Below are 6,583 nucleotides of genomic sequence, written 5' to 3' on the forward strand. Positions count from 1 at the left end.
TGGAACGGTGGTTTAAGGCGTAAAGAGGCGATGGAAACTTCTAAGGGCTGGTCCTATGGGCTGCTGCCACGCTCTGGGTGCGAAATGTTTGGTTGGGGGGAGGGAATCGCAGAATCTTCACGGCTGGAAAGGCACCTTTGAGATCATCGAGTCTGACCATACACAAAAAAAACCCTCAAAAAAACAAAGCAAACAAAAAAAAACCCAACCCCCCCACGCCATCACAACACAAAACACCCAACCCGACAATTTCAGGCACTAAAGCATGTCCTGAAGAACCATGTCTACGTGTTTTTTAGATACCTCCAGGGATGGTGACTCCACCACCCCCCTGGGCAGGCTGTTCCAGTGCCTGACCACCCTCTCAGGAAAGTCATTTTTCCTAATATCTAATCTAAACCTTCCCTCCCACAACTTCAGATCATTTCCTCTGCTCCTGTCATTATTCCCTGGGGAGAAGAGGCCAACCCCCACCTCTCTACACCCTCCTTTCAGGGAGTTGTAGTCTTTTCCAAACTAAACATGCCCAGTTCCCTCAGCCTCTCCTTGTATGACCCTGCCAGGAGGGGTCTAGAAGGAAGGAGAGTTTCAGACTCCACCTGGGGTGGTGTGTCCAGCTTTGGAGTCCCCAGCATAAGAATCAGTGAATCACAGAATTGCAAAGGACTTTTAAGATCATGGAGTCCAACCATCAACCTAACACTGACAAAACCACCACTAAACCGTATGGCTGAGCACCACGCCTGCCTGTCTTTTAAATACCTCCAGGGATGGCAACTCCACCACTTCCCCAGGCAACCTGTTCCAATGCTTCATAACCCTTCCAGTAGAATAATTTTTACTAATATCTGATCTAAACCTCCCCTGGTGCAACTTGAGGCCGTTTCCTCTTGTCCTAAGAAAGACATGGAGCTGTTGGAGCAGGGCCAGAGGAGGGCACAGAGACACTGGGAGGGCTGGAGCCCCTCTGCTGGGAGGGGGGGCTGAGAGAGTTTGGGGGGGTTCAGCCTGGAGAAGAGAAGGCTCCGGGGAGACCTCACAGCCCCTTCCAGTCCCTCAAGGGGTTCAAGGAGAGATGGGGAGGGACTCTGGATCAGGGAGGGGAGCCCTAGGAGGAGGGGGAAGGGTTTGACACCGGAAGAGGGGAGATGGAGATGAGAGATTAGGCAGAAATTGTTTCCTGTGAGGGTGGTTGCCCAGAGAAGCTGTGGCTGCTCCATCCCTGGAGGGGTTCAAGGCCAGGTTGGATGGGGCTTTGAACAACCTAGTCTGGTGGAAGGTGTCCCTGCCCAGGGCAGAGGTTTGGAACTGCATGATCTTGGAAACCCAAACCATTCCATGCTTCCCCCCGTCCATCATTAAACATAGCTGTCATGCAACCGCCCCTGCAGTTAAATAAACAATATTGATGGCAGCACGAAATACCTGGAACTCGCTGTAGCGTTTTAAAAGGGATTCTGGATTTATTTTTGTTCCCACAGCACAACTGCCAAGTCATTTGTTAAAACCAGAAGCACACCCTAAATCCCTCAGAACTCCAATCCGATGCCGTCGGTGTGCTGCAGGAGTTGAGATGATTATCGGTCTCTCAGGGGCTGGGCTTAGCAATGGCTTTAAGATTCTGGCTCCCTTTAAGCCATAAACAAAAGGGATGTAAGAGTCAGATGCTCAGACCTTATTGTATGCAGCTTACTAAACGAGAATCCACTCAATCAAGACTTGATATAAAAAAATAATCCCATAATTTATTAATTAATCCCTTATTAGTCAATCCTTTAATTTATAAATTAACAGCAAGATGTACTGGTAGCCCAGGAAGCTCCCTGCACCCTGAGCTCATCCCCAGCAGGGTGAGGGGGGGGATTCTGCCCCTCTGCTCTGGGGAGACCCCCCCCAAGTGCTGCCTCCAGCTCTGGGGCCACCAACAGCAGAAGGACATGGACCTGTTGGAGCAAGGCCAGAGGAGGCCACGGAGATGCTGGGAGGGCTGGAGCTCCTCTGCTGGGAGGACAGGCTGAGAGAGTTGGGGGGTTTCAGCCCGGAGAAGAGAAGGCTCTGGGGAGACCTTGGAGCCCCTTCCAGTCCCTGAAGGTGGTGAAGGCAAAGCAATAAGATGTTGCTGAGGAAAAGACCTTGGGCAATCAAAGACAACAAGCGCGTTGTATCAGCCTGGAGATAGCAAAAAGACACAAGGAGCCTAATTTGGGAAAAGCGGGGCATTCCCTTAAAACTGCAAGGCTGCTGGTTGTTACAAAGTGTTGAAAATAACAAGAGTGTGTTCTTTAGGTGAACTGAGCTCATCCTAATGTGAAAACCACACCTAGAGCTGCGGTCATTTTAGATGACACCCCTACTCACTGAGCATGAGCAGTAATTTAGGCACATACAATGCTTTTAATTCAAAACAAGAATATAAGTAGCCATTATCGTGAAATCATAAGCCACCAATGATAACTTTAGTATGCTAATTAATTATTTTTGTAAAATATAAAAGCTTGCAATGTGCCAGCTTTGTAGAGTTCCCACCAAGCACCCATCTTGGCAAAGACACAAAATAAATACCTTGGCTCTGTGTGCAGAGCAGCTCTTCACACATTGGGTGAGGAACCCAAATTTGGGACAACAAAGGGGGCTCCAGGAAATCGGGGGAGGGACTCTTGATCAAGGGGTAGAGCAAGAGGATGAAGAGTAATGGTTTGACACCGGAAGAGGGGAGATGGAGATGAGAGATTAGGCAGAAATTGTTTCCTGTGAGGGTGATGAGAGCCTGGCCCAGGTTGCCCAAAGAAGCTGTGGCTGCCCCATCCCTGGAGGGGTTCAAAGCCAGGCTGGATGGGGCTTGGAGCAACCTGGTCTGGCAGGAGGTGGAAGATGGGTGGAACTGGATGAGCTTTAAGGTTCCTTCCAGGTGGAACTGGATGAGTTTTAAGGTTCCTTCCAACATAAACCATTCTATGATTAATTCACTTAGAAAATTTTGACCTGAGGAACTGGGAACAAGGAACTTCACTTCAGCCATAGATGAACATTGACCTGTTCTCACTTCCCAAAATCTGGGAACAGTTCACCTTACAGAGGTCACCTTATCTGTGTCGTTGTGCACAAATGGTTATTTCCAACTTGGCCTGAATTTTCCATCTTACATTCTTCACACAGATGATGGGAAACTACTTTAAACAATGATAAGGGGGAAAAAAATAATCCAGCACTGGAATAACTTGCACAGCAACTTCTGTTCGGCTGTTGGTTTTTTTTTTTTCCCCACTGGCTCTCACACCACTTGTTTTTCTCTCGTGTGATGAAATCACAGCAAGGGAATGGTGGCCAAAGTTCTCTCTGTTAAACTATCCAGCCAGCAAAAGCCCACAAAAATGCTGAAGGAATCCTACAGCGCAATTATACTCGCCTCCTGTCAGCACTGCCCTTTTCCAGGTACAAAAAAAAGGAGGACTAGACAAGTTCCATGTTTGCATTGGATGTGCTGGGTTTGTAACCGTTTTCATAGATGTTCAACAAGGCTTGTTGTACCTCGACAGGAGAAGTCTTAGCCAAGCATCACACAGTCAGAATCCATGTCAGGAGACGTTAGTAGAATCACAGAATGCTATGGGGTTGGAAGGGACCTCTGGAGATCATCTAGTCCCTCCCTGCCAAAGCAGGTCCATCTACAGCAGGTTGGACAGGAACACATCCAGGTGGGTTTTGAGTATCTCCAGAGAAGGAGACTCCATCTCCTCTCTGGGTGGCCTGTTCCAGGGCGCTCTCACCCTCAAGAAGTTTTTCCTCATGTTGAGATGGAATTTCCCATGTTCCAGTTTGTGCCCGTTGCGGCCTGATCCAGGGCGCTCTCACTCTCAAGAACTTTTTCCTCACGTTGAGATGGAATTTCCCATGTTCCAGTTTGTGCCCGTTGCCCCTTGTCCTGTCACCAGGCACCATTGAGAAGAGTCTGGACCCATCCTCTTGACACCCACCCTTCAGATATTGATCAGCCTTGATGAGATCCCCTCTCAGTCTGCTCTTCTCCAGGCTGAACAGACCCAGGTCTTTCAGCCTTTCCTCAGCAGAGATGCTCCAGTCCCTTCATCCTCTGCTGGACATTCTCCAGCAGTTCCCTGTCCTTGAACTGGGGGATGCAGAACTGAACCCAGTGCTCCAGATATGGCCTCACCAGGGCAGGGCAGAGGGTGAGGATGACATCCCTTGACCTGCTGGTCATGCTCTTTTTAGTGCGCCCCAGGAGACCATTGGCCTTCTTGGCCACAAGGGCACGCTGCTGCCATATGGTCAACTTGTTCTCCAAGTTGTCCCCTGCTTCTAGTGAAGACTTCCACGGTCCAGCAGCGCTGGAAACACAACATATTCCTTGTTTTCTTCAAGGATCTCGACCGCTTCACTTTTCATCCCAATCTGGCACAAGCTTCAGAGCTTTGGGTGGGGTGAGGAGAACCACTGGTGTGAACCAAGTTGTCCCCTGCTTCTCGTGAAGACTTCCACAGTCCAGCAGCGCTGGAAACACAACGTATTCCTTGTTTTCTTCAAGGATCTCGACCGCTTCACTTTTCATCCCAATCTGGCACAAGCTTCAGAGCTTTGGGTGGGGTGAGGAGAACCACTGGTGTGAACCCTACTTGAGATGCCTGTAATGAAGAGTTACAACACTGCAGCAACATCACATCTGGCAGCTTTAGGCAACAGGCCATGTGCTAAAATAGCTGCCTGGAGCAACAGAATAACCATTTCGTTGTCACAAACATATGCGTTTGGTACAAAAAGAGCAACGTGTCACTCCACTACCTGGTGGTCTCCTCACTTCATACAGGCGCAGGTCACAGGAGTCCTGTGGGCACCACTTCTGCTTGGACCACAGACCTCAAATCCCCCACATCCCAGTGCTCAGAAGCTGACAGAATAGCACTGCCCTGGATCTTGGCTTCTCCTACAGTAAGAAATAATTATAGTTCCTCTTTAACAACCCAAGGGAGAGCCGCTCCCTGAGAAGGGCAAGATGGATGTGAGTTGGGAGGTGTTTCTGTAGAGCCTTGTGACCTCGTGCTGATACTGCTCAACTGGAACACACAGATCCTGGCAGAGCACAAAGCAAACCTTCGACCATGAGAGTTATCAGTCCTTAAGACAACAAAGGTCGTAATTACTCTAAAATCCCTTTTTCACTCATCCTTTTAAGAGATGATGAAATTTTTATTAAGACAAAGCATTACGCCACAAACATCACATTTTCCCCCACGGTTAAAACCAAGGAATCCTCAAAATGGCAACGTTTTTGAACAACTCCAACATCCACACCGCTTCTCAGACTTCTGTGAGACACAACACAAGGGTTTTTTTTGCTTCTCCAGATGTTTAACCCAAAAGACTGTTGTATGGGTTGCACTGAATATTTCTTTTTCTACCTTGTACCATCGTGGAAGGTCCAAACGCTGCTTGGCACTAGGGAAAGAGGAGCACACAGAGAATCTAATACTTGTAAAAAAAGGTCAGGATTTCTGTACGAGCAGGAACAGACATTCAGTTGAAGCCACAATATACTGGTTTTCCTCTTAGGAACTGCTAATTCTGGATGTCAGAGAGAGGAAGCGCCAACAGCCACGGAAGTCACACAATTACTGTTCAAATCCTGGCAAAAAGAGTCCCGTGTAGCACTTCAGAGCAAAGGAGGCAGTTGTTTATTAATGACAATGGAAACAAAATAAAAGTGATAAAGCAAACAGATACTTCTTTAAATATAAAGTTCCTAGTCACCTAGTGTTCTGTCAGGCTCCCTTTTTTTTCTTTTTTAAGTTCAGGCATAGTTACAAAAATCCACAGAGGATTTAGGGGAACATGATACTCCGACAGAAATTTGTCTCCTATGACAAAGTCTGAACAGCAAACATCATATAAAGAAAAAAAAAAACCCTTAAAACTTATTTACAAATTCATATATTGTAGTCATTGAAAAAACTTCTTGGTTACCGAGTGGCAGGTTACACACGTACACTACATTCCAAAAGGCAGTATCCAATCAGAGTCACTTCGCATAAAATTAAGCTGAAAGACAGATTGTCTAAAAATAAGGCCAGTTTCGTTCCTAATTTATGCATTTGATGACCAAAATTTTCTGGTACTTCTATGTTAATAAAAAAAAAAAAAGCACGTTAAGAGCACCTGATCTCACCCAAACAGGATACACAGACCAAACTGCAAGTTTCCTTCTTAGCAGGAGTTATCCAGAGTAGAAACTCATGAGAAAGGACAATAGTTGCACCTTTTTTGCTGTCTCATCTATTGCTAATTTTAAATGCTCGTATTAAAACAAATCCCCACACCATAGTCGCAATATGATCATAAATAGGCAATAGTTTAAAAATGTAAGATATGATTACCTCAGACTATCAAGCTGTTTCGCACCTCAGAAAAAAAAAATGAACAAAGCCCAAACACTTTTCTCTTCCTTTCCCTCCCTCCCATGTAAGATATGATTACCTTGGACTATCAAGCTGTTTTGCACCTCAGAAAAAAAATGAACAAAGCCCAAACACCTTTCTCTTCCTTTCCCTCCCTCCCCCTGTTCCATCCCCCC

General features: G+C 46.8%; 1 long non-coding RNA gene across 1 annotated transcript; it reads right to left on the reverse strand.

Annotated features, from left to right (window-relative positions):
- Nucleotides 1–5,664: 5,664 nt before the first annotated feature.
- LOC106892008 lies at nt 5,665–6,569 on the reverse strand. Its single transcript, XR_001412812.1, has 2 exons — nt 6,512–6,569; nt 5,665–6,411 (listed from the first exon to the last, which is right to left on the reverse strand). It is a non-coding gene; the product is annotated as an uncharacterized LOC106892008 (long non-coding RNA).
- Between the last annotated feature and the right edge of the window lie 14 nt (nt 6,570–6,583).

This window comes from Calidris pugnax, unplaced genomic scaffold (genome assembly GCF_001431845.1).
Source record: "Calidris pugnax isolate Ruff unplaced genomic scaffold, ASM143184v1 scaffold107, whole genome shotgun sequence".
Taxonomy (NCBI): domain Eukaryota; kingdom Metazoa; phylum Chordata; class Aves; order Charadriiformes; family Scolopacidae; genus Calidris; species Calidris pugnax.